Raw genomic sequence first — 16813 nt, 5'->3', positions numbered from 1 at the left:
ACAAGCCTGAATGGTCCCCAGGACATATGCAACTGAAAACTCACACCCCAGAAGTGACTCGAACCCATACTCCCAGAAGCCACGCAACTGGTATGTACAAGACGCCTTAATCCACTTGACCATCACGACCGGACATAATGAGGTGATAGCCGAGGCTATATGAACCACCCCACCGCCGGCACTCGGATAGTTATCTTGGGCATAGCATTTTACCAAATCACCTCATACTTTGGGGCACACGTGAGGAACACAAATGCGAACAAGCCTGAATGGTCCCCAGGACATATGCAACTGAAAACTCACACCCCAGAAGTGACTCGAACCCATACTCCCAGAAGCCACGCAACTGGTATGTACAAGACGCCTTAATCCACTTGACCATCACGACCGGACATAATGAGGTGATAGCCGAGGCTATATGAACCACCCCACCGCCGGCACTCGGATAGTTATCTTGGGCATAGCATTTTACCAAATCACCTCATACTTTGGGGCACACGTGAGGAACACAAATGCGAACAAGCCTGAATGGTCCCCAGGACATATGCAACTGAAAACTCACGTGTGCCCCAAAGTATGAGGTGATTTGGTAAAATGCTATGCCCAAGATAACTATCCGAGTGCCGGCGGTGGGGTGGTTCATATAGCCTCGGCTATCACCTCATTATGTCCGGTCGTGATGGTCAAGTGGATTAAGGCGTCTTGTACATACCAGTTGCGTGGCTTCTGGGAGTATGGGTTCGAGTCACTTCTGGGGTGTGAGTTTTCAGTTGCATATGTCCTGGGGACCATTCAGGCTTGTTCGCATTTGTGTTCCTCACGTGTGCCCCAAAGTATGAGGTGATTTGGTAAAATGCTATGCCCAAGATAACTATCCGAGTGCCGGCGGTGGGGTGGTTCATATAGCCTCGGCTATCACCTCATTATGTCCGGTCGTGATGGTCAAGTGGATTAAGGCGTCTTGTACATACCAGTTGCGTGGCTTCTGGGAGTATGGGTTCGAGTCACTTCTGGGGTGTGAGTTTTCAGTTGCATATGTCCTGGGGACCATTCAGGCTTGTTCGCATTTGTGTTCCTCACGTGTGCCCCAAAGTATGAGGTGATTTGGTAAAATGCTATGCCCAAGATAACTATCCGAGTGCCGGCGGTGGGGTGGTTCATATAGCCTCGGCTATCACCTCATTATGTCCGGTCGTGATGGTCAAGTGGATTAAGGCGTCTTGTACATACCAGTTGCGTGGCTTCTGGGAGTATGGGTTCGAGTCACTTCTGGGGTGTGAGTTTTCAGTTGCATATGTCCTGGGGACCATTCAGGCTTGTTCGCATTTGTGTTCCTCACGTGTGCCCCAAAGTATGAGGTGATTTGGTAAAATGCTATGCCCAAGATAACTATCCGAGTGCCGGCGGTGGGGTGGTTCATATAGCCTCGGCTATCACCTCATTATGTCCGGTCGTGATGGTCAAGTGGATTAAGGCGTCTTGTACATACCAGTTGCGTGGCTTCTGGGAGTATGGGTTCGAGTCACTTCTGGGGTGTGAGTTTTCAGTTGCATATGTCCTGGGGACCATTCAGGCTTGTTCGCATTTGTGTTCCTCACGTGTGCCCCAAAGTATGAGGTGATTTGGTAAAATGCTATGCCCAAGATAACTATCCGAGTGCCGGCGGTGGGGTGGTTCATATAGCCTCGGCTATCACCTCATTATGTCCGGTCGTGATGGTCAAGTGGATTAAGGCGTCTTGTACATACCAGTTGCGTGGCTTCTGGGAGTATGGGTTCGAGTCACTTCTGGGGTGTGAGTTTTCAGTTGCATATGTCCTGGGGACCATTCAGGCTTGTTCGCATTTGTGTTCCTCACGTGTGCCCCAAAGTATGAGGTGATTTGGTAAAATGCTATGCCCAAGATAACTATCCGAGTGCCGGCGGTGGGGTGGTTCATATAGCCTCGGCTATCACCTCATTATGTCCGGTCGTGATGGTCAAGTGGATTAAGGCGTCTTGTACATACCAGTTGCGTGGCTTCTGGGAGTATGGGTTCGAGTCACTTCTGGGGTGTGAGTTTTCAGTTGCATATGTCCTGGGGACCATTCAGGCTTGTTCGCATTTGTGTTCCTCACGTGTGCCCCAAAGTATGAGGTGATTTGGTAAAATGCTATGCCCAAGATAACTATCCGAGTGCCGGCGGTGGGGTGGTTCATATAGCCTCGGCTATCACCTCATTATGTCCGGTCGTGATGGTCAAGTGGATTAAGGCGTCTTGTACATACCAGTTGCGTGGCTTCTGGGAGTATGGGTTCGAGTCACTTCTGGGGTGTGAGTTTTCAGTTGCATATGTCCTGGGGACCATTCAGGCTTGTTCGCATTTGTGTTCCTCACGTGTGCCCCAAAGTATGAGGTGATTTGGTAAAATGCTATGCCCAAGATAACTATCCGAGTGCCGGCGGTGGGGTGGTTCATATAGCCTCGGCTATCACCTCATTATGTCCGGTCGTGATGGTCAAGTGGATTAAGGCGTCTTGTACATACCAGTTGCGTGGCTTCTGGGAGTATGGGTTCGAGTCACTTCTGGGGTGTGAGTTTTCAGTTGCATATGTCCTGGGGACCATTCAGGCTTGTTCGCATTTGTGTTCCTCACGTGTGCCCCAAAGTATGAGGTGATTTGGTAAAATGCTATGCCCAAGATAACTATCCGAGTGCCGGCGGTGGGGTGGTTCATATAGCCTCGGCTATCACCTCATTATGTCCGGTCGTGATGGTCAAGTGGATTAAGGCGTCTTGTACATACCAGTTGCGTGGCTTCTGGGAGTATGGGTTCGAGTCACTTCTGGGGTGTGAGTTTTCAGTTGCATATGTCCTGGGGACCATTCAGGCTTGTTCGCATTTGTGTTCCTCACGTGTGCCCCAAAGTATGAGGTGATTTGGTAAAATGCTATGCCCAAGATAACTATCCGAGTGCCGGCGGTGGGGTGGTTCATATAGCCTCGGCTATCACCTCATTATGTCCGGTCGTGATGGTCAAGTGGATTAAGGCGTCTTGTACATACCAGTTGCGTGGCTTCTGGGAGTATGGGTTCGAGTCACTTCTGGGGTGTGAGTTTTCAGTTGCATATGTCCTGGGGACCATTCAGGCTTGTTCGCATTTGTGTTCCTCACGTGTGCCCCAAAGTATGAGGTGATTTGGTAAAATGCTATGCCCAAGATAACTATCCGAGTGCCGGCGGTGGGGTGGTTCATATAGCCTCGGCTATCACCTCATTATGTCCGGTCGTGATGGTCAAGTGGATTAAGGCGTCTTGTACATACCAGTTGCGTGGCTTCTGGGAGTATGGGTTCGAGTCACTTCTGGGGTGTGAGTTTTCAGTTGCATATGTCCTGGGGACCATTCAGGCTTGTTCGCATTTGTGTTCCTCACGTGTGCCCCAAAGTATGAGGTGATTTGGTAAAATGCTATGCCCAAGATAACTATCCGAGTGCCGGCGGTGGGGTGGTTCATATAGCCTCGGCTATCACCTCATTATGTCCGGTCGTGATGGTCAAGTGGATTAAGGCGTCTTGTACATACCAGTTGCGTGGCTTCTGGGAGTATGGGTTCGAGTCACTTCTGGGGTGTGAGTTTTCAGTTGCATATGTCCTGGGGACCATTCAGGCTTGTTCGCATTTGTGTTCCTCACGTGTGCCCCAAAGTATGAGGTGATTTGGTAAAATGCTATGCCCAAGATAACTATCCGAGTGCCGGCGGTGGGGTGGTTCATATAGCCTCGGCTATCACCTCATTATGTCCGGTCGTGATGGTCAAGTGGATTAAGGCGTCTTGTACATACCAGTTGCGTGGCTTCTGGGAGTATGGGTTCGAGTCACTTCTGGGGTGTGAGTTTTCAGTTGCATATGTCCTGGGGACCATTCAGGCTTGTTCGCATTTGTGTTCCTCACGTGTGCCCCAAAGTATGAGGTGATTTGGTAAAATGCTATGCCCAAGATAACTATCCGAGTGCCGGCGGTGGGGTGGTTCATATAGCCTCGGCTATCACCTCATTATGTCCGGTCGTGATGGTCAAGTGGATTAAGGCGTCTTGTACATACCAGTTGCGTGGCTTCTGGGAGTATGGGTTCGAGTCACTTCTGGGGTGTGAGTTTTCAGTTGCATATGTCCTGGGGACCATTCAGGCTTGTTCGCATTTGTGTTCCTCACGTGTGCCCCAAAGTATGAGGTGATTTGGTAAAATGCTATGCCCAAGATAACTATCCGAGTGCCGGCGGTGGGGTGGTTCATATAGCCTCGGCTATCACCTCATTATGTCCGGTCGTGATGGTCAAGTGGATTAAGGCGTCTTGTACATACCAGTTGCGTGGCTTCTGGGAGTATGGGTTCGAGTCACTTCTGGGGTGTGAGTTTTCAGTTGCATATGTCCTGGGGACCATTCAGGCTTGTTCGCATTTGTGTTCCTCACGTGTGCCCCAAAGTATGAGGTGATTTGGTAAAATGCTATGCCCAAGATAACTATCCGAGTGCCGGCGGTGGGGTGGTTCATATAGCCTCGGCTATCACCTCATTATGTCCGGTCGTGATGGTCAAGTGGATTAAGGCGTCTTGTACATACCAGTTGCGTGGCTTCTGGGAGTATGGGTTCGAGTCACTTCTGGGGTGTGAGTTTTCAGTTGCATATGTCCTGGGGACCATTCAGGCTTGTTCGCACATATATATATATATATATATATATATATATATATATATATATATATATATATATATGTCGTACCTAATAGCCAGAACTCACTTCTCAGCCTACTATTCAAGGCCCGATTTGCCTAATAAGCCAAGTTTTCCTGAATTAATATTTTTACTATAATTTTTTTCTTATGAAATGATATAGCTTCCCTTTTCACTATGTATGAGATCAATTTATTTTTATTGGAGTTAAAATTAACGTAGATATATGACCGAACCTAACCAACCCTACCTAACCTAACCTAACCTATATTTATAGGTAAGGTTAGGTTAGGTAGCCAAAAAAAGCTAGGTTAGGTTAGGTTAGGTAGGTTAGGTAGACGAAAAAACATTAATTCATGAAAACTTGGCTTATTAGGCAAATCGGGCCTTGTATAGTAGGCTGAGAAGTGAGTTCTGGCTACTAGGTACGACATATATATATATATATATATATATATATATATATATATATATATATATATATATATATATATATATATATATATATATATATATATATATATGTCGTACCTAGTAGCCAGAACTCACTTCTCAGCCTACTATGCAAGGCCCGATTTGCCTAATAAGCCAAGTTTTCCTGAATTAATATATTTTCTCTATTTTTTTTTCTTATGAAATGATAAAGCTACCCATTTCATTATGTATGAGGTCAATTTTTTTTTATTGGAGTTAAAATTAACGTAGATATATGACCGAACCTAACCAACCCTACCTAACCTAACCTAACCTATCTTTATAGGTTAGGTTAGGTTAGGTAGCCGAAAAAGTTAGGTTAGGTTAGGTTAGGTAGGTTAGGTAGTCGAAAAACAATTAATTCATGAAAACTTGGCTTATTAGGCAAATCGGGCCTTGCATAGTAGGCTGAGAAGTGAGTTCTGGCTACTAGGTACGACATATATATATATATATATATATATATATATATATATATATATATATATATATATATATATATATATATATATATATATATATATATATATATATATATATATATATATACTAGCTGTACCCGGCCACGCGTTGCTGAGCCATAGCAACCTTTCCCTGTCCTCCAGTCCTCTCCATCATTCCACCCTTCCCCATTCCCTAGTCCTCCCAACCATTCTTCTCTCCCCCGTCCCCTTGTTTTTCCCACCATCCCCCCACTCCACCGTCCCCTTGTCCTCCCCATCATTCCCCACCCCATTATCCCCTCATCCTCCCCACCATTCTCCCACTCCCCCATCCCCTCGTCCTTCCTACCATTGCCCCCTCTTCCTCCCTCACCATTCCCCACTCCTCTGTCTTCTTGTCCTCCCCACCATTATTTATTCCACCCTCCCCTCGTCCCCACCATCCCTAACGCCCCCATTCCTACTCTGCTCCCTCCACCATCCCCCACTCCCGTCCTCTCGTCCTCCCCACCATTCCCCACTTCCTTGTCCGATGCATTCCCATATGATCTGGTATTCCCTTCAGAAAATTGGGAACAACAAATAATCTGATGTTCCCATCACTGAAAAATAAGAACAGTGAAAAAACAAACAAATGAAAAACAATAGAATAATTAAAAAATAAACTATACTCATGAAATGAATGGTATGGTAAACAACACAGCTCAATTCCAACGCAATGTCCAACAAAATAATTAAATAAAAATGAAAATAAGTCTATGAAAATTCAATTTATCAATGCAATCGGAAACAGTGAAATGGAATCATAACATTTAGTATAGCATCTGTTGCTCTTGCGAGCAACAGATGGTGTTCTTTTAAAACAAATGTTTTTTTTTACCTGTCACAGGTGTTTTATCTGTATAGTAGGTATATAAAAGCATGTCACAGGTGAAGCATATATATATAGTAGGTATTTAAAAACATGCGCGTATTCGAATGGAACTTTGTGTCAAAATTTCAAAGCAATCGGTGAAGAATTTTCGGAGATTACAGTGTGTGTTGCTCTTACATCCAACAGATGGCGCTGTTTTACAAAAAAAAACATGTTTTTTCCTGTTACAGGTGAGGCATATATATAGAAGATATTTAAAAACATGCGTGTATGCAAATGGAATGTTGTGTCAAAATTTCAAAGCCATCAGGGAAGAACTTTCGGAGATTACAGCATGTGTTGCTCTTTTGTCCAACAGATGGCGTTGTTTAAAAAAAAAACTTGTTTTCCTGTCACAGGTGAGGCACGTATATAGTATGTATATAAAAATACGTGTTTATTCGAATGCATTGTTGTGTAAACATTTAAAAGCAATCGGTAAAGAGGTTTCGAAGATTTCACTCACGTGAAAAACACATGAAAAAAACAGTTTTTCAAAAAAATCATATTTTTCCCCATCACAGACGTGACATCTATATAGTATGTATATAAAAACCTGCTCGGATGCGAATGGAACATTGTGTGAAAATTTCAAAGCAATCGGTGAAGAACTTTCTGAGATTAGCGATTTTGAACAAATGAACATTTCCATTTTTATTTATTTGGATAGCATGTGCGTTCCTCTTACATGCAATAGATGGCGCTGTTTTCAAGAAATGCATAGTTTTACCTGTAACAGGTGTGGCATCTATACTTATACTTACGAAATGAACCGTATGGTAAACAACACAGCTCAATTCCAACACAATATCACACAAAATAATTTAAAAAAATTGAAATCTATGAAAATAAAATTTATCAATGCAATCGGAAACATTCAAATATTATTTGTGACATATTTAGTAAAGCGTGCATGTTGCCATTATGGGCAACAGATGGCGCTGTTTTTCAAAAACGCATGTTTTTACCTGTCACAGAGGTGGCATCTGTATAGTAGGTATATAACAAGACGTGCATGTTCGAATGGAACGTTGTGTCAGAATTTCAAAGCAATTGGTGAAGAACTTTAGGAGATTACAGTGTGTGTTGCTCTTACATCCAACAGATGGCGTTGTTTTTAATCTCAGAAAGTTCTTAACCGATTGCTACCATGACATTTACCGAAGGGGTTACATTGCTAAGCTATGCTGATGATCTAGCATTAGTCATTACGGGTCCTTCACTTCTAAATAAAGCTCAAGGTGCTTTAGATAAAGTGACATCTGCATGCAGTGTTTTAGGGGTAAAAATATCTGCACAGAAGTCTAAGGCGATGAGACTAGGTGGCAACACTCCAGACAGGCACCTACGCATTCAAGACATTAACCTTCAGTGGGTTACACAATATCGATATCTCGGAGTGTGGATTGATTTTAAAATGACATTCCATAAGCAAATTCAATATCTAAAGGAGAAAGCAAAGTCACGAATAAATAGAATGAGAGCAATCACAGGGCCCCGTCTAGGAGCGGGACACAGAGTGTTGAGAATGTTTTACATACACGCCGTTCGTTCCCTGGTTGATTATGCAGCGCCTGCCTTACTCACTCTTTCTCCTGGTCAGTGGGCAAACGTTGAGGTTCTTCAAAATGATGCATTGCGAGTCATTACAAGTGCTCCCAGCTGGACTAAAATACTGAACCTAAGACTAGAAACGAAGCTAACGTCGATTGAAATAAGGGTAAAGGGGATTGCTGCGTGCATGCTGACCAAGATATTGACTAGACCTAGAATCAGTTCACTTAAAGATATAATCACTGGAGCACTGACTCTGGACAGAAGAGCCTCCAATGGCAACAGGTGGACCCATTGTGCGATAAACGCCATCGATACTTTCGCTATGGCAAACACAGTCACTGAGAGGGGTGTCGACGACATACATGCAGACTTTGTTATACAAGCCCCTTGGGAATCTCTGCCAGTGGACTTTAAGATTATGGCTCTTGACGGAAAGAAGAACCAGACACATCCTCATCTGCTACGTCACATTGCACAGATGCATATAGAAGCAAACATGACATCCGACAGCTTCACTTACTTCACGGATGGGTCAGTGGACCAGCAGGGACTAGAAACCGGAGCTGCAGTTAAAGCAGGTAACTCTGTATATAGTTGGAGGCTCTCAAATGGGTGTTCGACTTTACAGACTGAGATGCTAGCCATTCAAAAGGCTTTGGAACATGCTCTTGCTGAACACCGACAACATGTTCTCATCCATACAGATTCGAGAACCGCCATTGAAACCTTGCAACAGGAACACATATGTGATAACATCCATCTGATCACAAATGTCTTATCATTCATGCACACACTCAAACGACAAGGCCGACGGGTACTTATCAACTGGGTGCCAAGTCATGTGGGACTATTAGGTAATGACATTGCAGACGAAGCTGCAAAACTTGCTACTAAGAGGAGAAATGTAGACATTTACATACCACAGAGTCTATCCCAGATGAAGAAAGTAATTCGAAACAGAGCAATGCGAATGATGTACAGTGACCACAACACAGCAGTTGCAACATCAGGATCTGCGGGTTGGTACAAGAATTCAACCAACTACGAACCACTTAGTTTGATGAAAGGGGTCAGTAGAACAACAGAAGTGCACTTACATCGCATCAGGCTTGGATACCCATGTGCATGGGAAATAGGCTTACAGGTTCCGGAAGCTGAGAGGAAATGTCAACACTGTGGAGAAATGCCCGACAGACCACTGGAACATTATTTAACACAGTGCACAGTTACAAACCCGTTAAGATTTCACCTTCGATTCAACAGAGCAGAGGAAGTTGTTAAACACATATGGCAAAATCTTACTGAAGCGACCATGCGAGTCATACATACTCATCCTCCGCCCAAGTAAAACAGAAACAAGCATCACTTAGTGGGCCAGCCAGAGGCTTAGGGCCCGTGCAGGATTATCCCTGCTAAAAAGGAAAAAAAAAAAAAAAAAAAAAAAAATTAACCGATTGCTTTGAAATTTTCACACAATGTTCCATTCGCATCAGAGCGGATTTTTATATACGTACTATATAGATGTCACGTCTGTGATGGTAAAAAACATGCTTTTTTGAAAAAATTGTGTTTTTCCATGTGAGAGAAATCTTCGAAACTTCTTTACCGATTGCTTTGCAATTTTGACACAACGTTGCATTTGAATAGGCGCATGTTTTTATAAACTTACTATATACATGCCTCACCTGTGACGGGAAAAACATGTTTTTTTTATAAACAGCACCATCTGTTGGACTTAAGAGCAATACACGCTGTTATCTCCCAAAGTTCTTCACTGATTGTTTTGAAATTCTGACACAACGTTCCATTCGAATATGTGCGTGTTTTTATATGCCTACTATATAGATGCCACACATCTGACAGGTAAAAACATAAGTTAAAGAAAAAACAGCGCCATCTGTTGAACGTAATAGCAACACACACACATACGTTATACTAAATATGTTATGATTTCCACTTCAGTGTTTCTGATTGCATTAATAAATTGAATTTTCATAGATTTTGATTTATTTTAATTTTAATTTAATTATTTTGTGTGACATTGTGTTGGAATTGAGCTGTGTTGCTTACCACACCGTTTATTTCGTAAGTGTAAGTATTGATGCCACATTTGTAAAATGTAAAAACATTCTTCTTTTTTTAAGAAACAGCGCCATCTATTGCACATAAGAGCCATGCACACTATTTTTTTTTTTTCTTCTTTTTAGCAGGGATAATCCTGCACGGGCCCTAAGCCTCTGGCTGGCCCACTAAGTGATGCTTGTTTCTGGATTACTAGGGCGGAGGATGAGTATTCATGACTCGTATGGTCGCTTCAGTAAGATTTTGCCATATGTGTTTAACAACGTCCTCTGCTCCGTTGAATCTAAGGTGAAATCTGAACGGGTTTGTAACTGTGCACTGTGTTAGATAATGTTCCAGCGGTCTGTCGGGCAATCCTCCACAGTGTTGACATTTCCTCTCATCTTCCGGAACCTGTAAGCCCATTTCCCATGCACATGGGTATCCAAGCCTGATGCGATGTAAGTGCACTTCTGTTGTTCTACTGCCCCCTTTCATCAAACTAAGTGGTTCGTAGTTGGTTGAATTCTTGTACCAACCCGCAGATCCTGATGTTGCAACTGCTGTGGTGTGGTCACTGTACATCATTCGCATTGCTCTGTTTCGAATTACTTTCTTCATCTGGGATAGACTCTGTGGTATGTAAATGTCTACATTTCCCCTCTTAGTAGCAAGTTTTGCAGCTTTGTCTGCAATGTCATTACCTATTAGTCCCACATGACTTGGCACCCAGTTGATAAGTACCCGTCGGCCTTGTCGTTTGAGTGTGTGCATGAATGACAAGACATTTGTGATCAGATGGATGTTATCACATATGTGTTCTTGTTGCAAGGTTTCAATAGCGGTTCTCGAATCTGTATGGATGATAACATGTTGTCGGTGTTCAGCAAGAGCATGTTCCAAAGCCTTTTGAATGGCTAGCATCTCTGTTTGTAAAGTCGAACACCCATTTGAGAGCCTCCAACTATATACAGAGTTTCCTGCTTTAACTGCAGCTCCGGTTTCATGTCCCTGCTGGTCTACTGACCCATCCGAGAAGTAAGTGAAGCTGTCGGATGCCATGTTTGCTTCTATATGCATCTGTGCAATGTTATGTAGCAGATGAGGATGTGTCTGGTTCTTCTTTCCTTCAAGAGCCATAATCTTAAAGTCTGCTGGCAGAGATTCCCAAGGGGCTTGTATAACAAAGTCTGCATGTATGTCGTCGACACCCCTCTCAGTGACTGTGTTTGCCATATCGAATGTATCGATGGCGTTTATCGCACAATGGGTCCCCTGTTGCCATTGGAGGCTCTTCTGTCCAGAGTTAGTGCTCCAGTGATTATATCTTTAAGTGAACTGATTCTAGGTCTAGTCAATATCTTGGTCAGCATGCACGCAGCAATCCCCTTTACCCTTATTTCAAGCGACGTTAGCTTTGTTTCGAGTCTTAGGTTCAGTATATTAGTCCATCTGGGAGCACCTGTTATGATTCGCAATGCATCATTTTGAAGAACCTCAACGTTTGCCCACTGACCAGGAGAAAGAGTGAGTAAGGCAGGCGCTGCATAATCAACCAGGGAACGAACGGCGTGTATGTAAAACATTCTCAACACTCTGTGTCCCGCTCCTAGACGGGGCCCTGTGATTGCTCTCATTATATTCATTCGTGACTTTGCTCTCTCCTTTAGATATTGAATTTGCTTATTGAATGTCATTTTAAAATCAATCCACACTCCGAGATATCGATATTGTGTAACCCACTGAAGGTTAATGTCTTGAATGCGTAGGTGCCTGTCTGGAGTGTTGCCACCTAGTCTCATCGCCTTAGACTTCTGTGCAGATATTTTTAGCCCTAAAACACTGCATTCAGCTGTCACTTTATCTAAAGCACCTTGAGCTTTATTTAGAAGTGAAGGACCTGTAATGACTAATGCTATATCATCAGCATAGCTTAGCAATTTAACCCCTTCTGTAAAGATCATGGTAACAAGGTTTTCCATAAGGATGTTAAAAAGACTAGGACTGAGGACTCCTCCTTGTGGAGTCCCATTCTCGTGCAAGTGGTAGTCCGACACTTGTCCTTGCAACTTTACTCTGGCATACCTGTGACTCAGGTAATCTTGAATCCATGCTAGTATTTTCCCCTTCACACCTTTTTTAACTAAGGTGTGTAGTATTGCTTGCGGGCTTGCAAGTTCAAATGCTTTTTCCAGATCAAGGAAGACCACTATAGCTGGACCCGAGTTAACTGTTCCTAGTAATGTTGCTATGCAGTTGGCAGTACCTACACCTCTAGTGAAGCCAAATATGTGTCTATGAAGGTCTCCAGTCTTCCTCAGGAGCCTATTTAGGACCATCCGTTCTGCAGTTTTACTAATGCATGATGTTAATGAAATGGGTCTGTAACTGCCAGGTTCTTTCGGCTTAGGAATCGGTATGATGTCTGCTTTCTTCCAAGAGGTTGGTAGTTTGCCTTGCTGCCAAGAAGCATTGATGACGTCCAAGATTCCTCGTTCTCCAGCAGGACCTGCATGTGTGATCATTGAGTAGGTAATGTTATCAGCACCTGGTGCAGTGTCCTTACCACCTTTTTTGGCTCTGCTTAGTTCCTGTTCGGTGAAGGGACAGTCACACTCGTCATGCATAGCTATGCCCTCACGAATGACTGTCATCCTCTCTTGTTTTAAGTGTACTTGCTGCCTTCGGACCATTGCAGGAAGCTGATATGAAGCTGTTCTTTCTGCAAAATGGAGAGCAAGTCTCTCAGCCTCCTGCAATGGTTGAATACATGCCTGTGGTCGGGCTGGACGACCTGATATAGTTTTAATCTGACCCCATATCTTGCCAAGACTACTATGCTCATTTAGAGTTTGACACCACTCAAACCATCTTGCCTCCTTTATTTCTCTAGAAACTCGTCTTGCTTCAGATATCACCGCTCGTAGCAGAGTTCTTCCTTCTGGTGTGGGGTTTCTCTTTAGATGTTTTCGGAAGATGTTGACTCTGTGGTTCTGTTCTTTAACTTCATTACTATAGAACCAATAGTTCTTTCGTTTTGTGTTACCTGTGATAATGATTGGAATAGCTTTGTTTGCAGCAGCTGCAACAGCCTCCTTGCAGATCGGTCTCGTGTATGTTCAAATCCTCAGGTGGCGTGTATGTTGCATACCATTTGTCAAGTACTGCTTGGTATACATTCCAATTGGCCTTTCCTAAATTCCACCGAGGCTGCGCAGGTGGTGTAGGAGGTCGTGCCAGGTTTAGTGTCGTGACAGTAGCATAGTGGTCACTGGTGATCACCGGGTCTACTTCCCACTTCGCCTGTTGCTGGAGTGCTGTTGAGATGAATGTAAGATCAAGGGAACCTCCTAGAATGTGAGTGGGTTCCCCAGTGTTGAGAAGCGTAATTTCAGGTACTTCACGCAGAGCTGCAGCTAAATGGCGCCCATCTGCATTGGCTGGCCCAGTTGCACCTAACTCTGGATGATGAGCATTAAAATCTCCAGCAATAATTACATTTTCCTGCGTGGCCAAGGCAAGCACTGCCTCTGCTTTTAGTTTACGTCTAGGGGGCTTGTAGACGTTGTATATGAGGAGCTCAAAATTAGCCATATTCACTGTAACTGCTAATACCTCTACTCCATCCCCACATGAAACTGAGTCTATTTTCTTGCTGGGTATGGTGTTTCTGACTAGGGTCATTAATCCTCTTTGTCTCCCCTGCTCATACGGTAGAACATAGTGCTGATAACCAGCCAATTTGAAGGATTTCGTGGCAGGGAAAAAGAGTTTCCTCCAAAACGATTAAATCTGCTTTCGTGCTGATTGCAGCCTCCTGAAGTGTGTGTCTTTTATTTCCAAGACCTTGTATGTTCCACTGCAGAATTCGTAATGGCCAGACGACGGGTTCGGTTGGTGTTGCTTGTTCTACTAGAACTCCTCCTCGGAATCGACCTCTATATTCTCCGCCTCGCAAGTCGTATCGCTGCAAATCGGACTACATTGACAGTTCGTGGTCAACCCCGACGTAGTTGGAATCTGTGCATAACTGTGGTCCATCGCTATGTTGTTGGAAGTGCTGCAGGTCGGACCGCATGGATTGTCCGTGGTCATCCCCGGCATTGTTGGAATCTGTGCATAACTGTGGTCCATCACTTTGTTGGTGGTATTGCTGCAAGTCGGACTGCATTGAATGCTCGTGGCCGTTTCCTGTGTTGGTGGAACCTGTGCATCACTGCTGGCCAATATGTCTTTGTTGGCGTTGCTGCATATCAGACTGCATTGGCTGTTGTTGTCTGTCTCCCGTGTCGGAAGAGTCTGTCGATCGTGGGTGGTCACAGCTTCTTGCAGTTGCGTTTGTGAATGTTGATGTTCCGGTGTCTTGACTATCCGACTGGTGTCGGTAGTCAGTATGTCCAAGTTGCGTTGGTTGTCCTCTCATGCTCCATCCCGTCGGAGACTGTCTATTTCTCGTGTAACTGTGGTCTGCTGCACGATCTTGTCCATTATCACACAAGTGATGTCTTGAGTCTGTTGCTGTGAGGCGTTCTGCATCATCTGTAGGCAATTGATAATGGTCTCTGCCATGATCTTCACGATGGTTTTCAGCTGGACCTCGGTAAAACTGTATAGCTGGTGAGGAGATTCCGAAAGTAAGTGTTTGCTGCTCTTTTGCACTTGCTGTACTTCTGCAACACTTTCGTGTAATGTCTGATTCGGAATTAACAGATTCGGGAAATTTTGCTCTGTGAGAGTGAGTGGCTGTTGTGGCTGTGCACGAGTGTTCCAGACGTTGGTGTTGGTGGATGTACTGCTGGTCAGTGTGTTGATCCTGGCCTGAGCTGTCTGCACTTTCTGTTTCCGTGCAGAGCAGGTTGTGCTCCAGGCATGATGTTTGCCTCCACAATTTGGACATTTGGCTGTTGTGGTCTGGTTTGCCTTGTGCTTGGCAATACAGTCTTTGGTTGGATGTCTCAGGCTGCACACTCCGCATCTCTCCTGTCCTGTGCAGCGTGACTGATGGTGGCCGTATTTCTGACTCCTGAAGCAGCGTAGGGGTTCCGGGACGTATGGCCTCTGTCGGTAAGTCCCCCAATTTCCAAGACCAAAAGTTTCTGGCACATGTCCCAAGACGGTCACCAGAACCTGACGCGTCGCTGCCTTGTCTACTTTTGTGCGGCAACGTTCCGCATTCAGGATTTGCTTGTGTTCTAGAACCGGATCCAGGGGAAAGTCGAGTGGGTATCCCAAAAGCACGACTCGTGTGCGTCTTTCTGAAGGGTCCAGCTTTACCAAGCACACAGGTTTCCCCTGCAGGACTCTTACCTTCTCTAAGTAATGTGCAGTCTGTTGGTCTTGAGGTGTCATTATTATTTCCCCCATCAGGTTGACTGTAATGGAAAGTTTGAGCTCTGGTTGTTCTTTTTCCAACGCCGTTACTACTCCATATGCTGTAGGAAAGTGCTCTGTCTGCATGATCTTGAATTTTGGAAGATGTGCAGAGGCTGGCGATGTCTGGTGTGAGACTGGTGGTGTCCTCCCCTGTCTCATACTGCTGTCCTGCGGCTGGGCTGTGGAGAGAGGAACAATGGCTGACACTGGCTGGCGTGAAACCGGTGGTGTCCTCTCCTGACTCATACTGCCGTCCCGCGGCAGCGTTGCGGACAGAGAAGCATTGACTGACACTGGCTGGCGTGTGACTGACGCTGTCCTCGCTAGGTCCATTACGTCCGCTGACTTGCTGGTAGAAGCAAGTGGTAAAGCCTCGATAGCAGTTTTCTTTGGTGCCTGCTGCACATCGGTCCACCGTCCCTCCTCGTCCGAAAGCTGCTTCCATTCCCTCTTGCGCTGAGCCTTCCCCATGGCTCTCTTCACGTAGTGAGAACCGACTCAAACCACCGGAGCAGCAGGCGACACGTCCTCACTGCACGTTAGCTCAGGAGCAACTCCCATGCACACTATAATAAATATGTTACGATTCCATTTCAATCTTTCCGAATGCATTGACAAATTATATTTTCATATATTTTGATTTATTTTCATTTTGATTTAGTTATTTTGTGTGATATTGCATTGGAGTTTAGCTGTGTTGTTTACCATACCGTTCATTTCGTGAGTATATGTATAGATGCCACACACCTGTGACAGTAAAAACATGCATTATTGAAAAACAGCGCCATCTATTGCACGTAAGAACAACTCATGCTATACTAAATATGTTACGATTAGATTTCAATGTTTCCAATTTCATTGATAAATTGAATTTTCATAGATTTCGAATTATTTTCATTTTGATTTAATGTTTTTGTGACACTGCTTTGGATTGAGCTTTGTTGTTTACCATACCGTTTATTTTGGGAGTATAGTTTATTTTTTTTATTTCTTCATTGTTTTTCATTTCGTTTTTTAATTGTTTTTCTTATATTTCAGTGATGGGAACATCAGATCATTTGGGAATGCATCCGACGAAGGAGTGGGGAATGGTTGGGAGGACGAGGGGACGGGAGTGGGGGATGGTACTGAGGACGATGGGACAAGGGAGGGGGTAATGGTGGGGGGACGAGGGGACGGGGGAGTTAGGGATGGTGGGGACGAGGAGACAGGGGAATGGAGAATGATGGGAAGGACCTGGTTGATGGGGTTCTGGGAGTTCTTCTACTCCCCAAGCCCGGCCCGA

This window comes from Procambarus clarkii, chromosome 10 (assembly GCF_040958095.1).
Source record: "Procambarus clarkii isolate CNS0578487 chromosome 10, FALCON_Pclarkii_2.0, whole genome shotgun sequence".
Classification (NCBI taxonomy): Eukaryota; Metazoa; Arthropoda; class Malacostraca; order Decapoda; family Cambaridae; genus Procambarus; species Procambarus clarkii.
The sequence above is the reverse complement of the archived record's forward strand: the minus strand, read 5'-3'. Positions refer to the sequence as shown.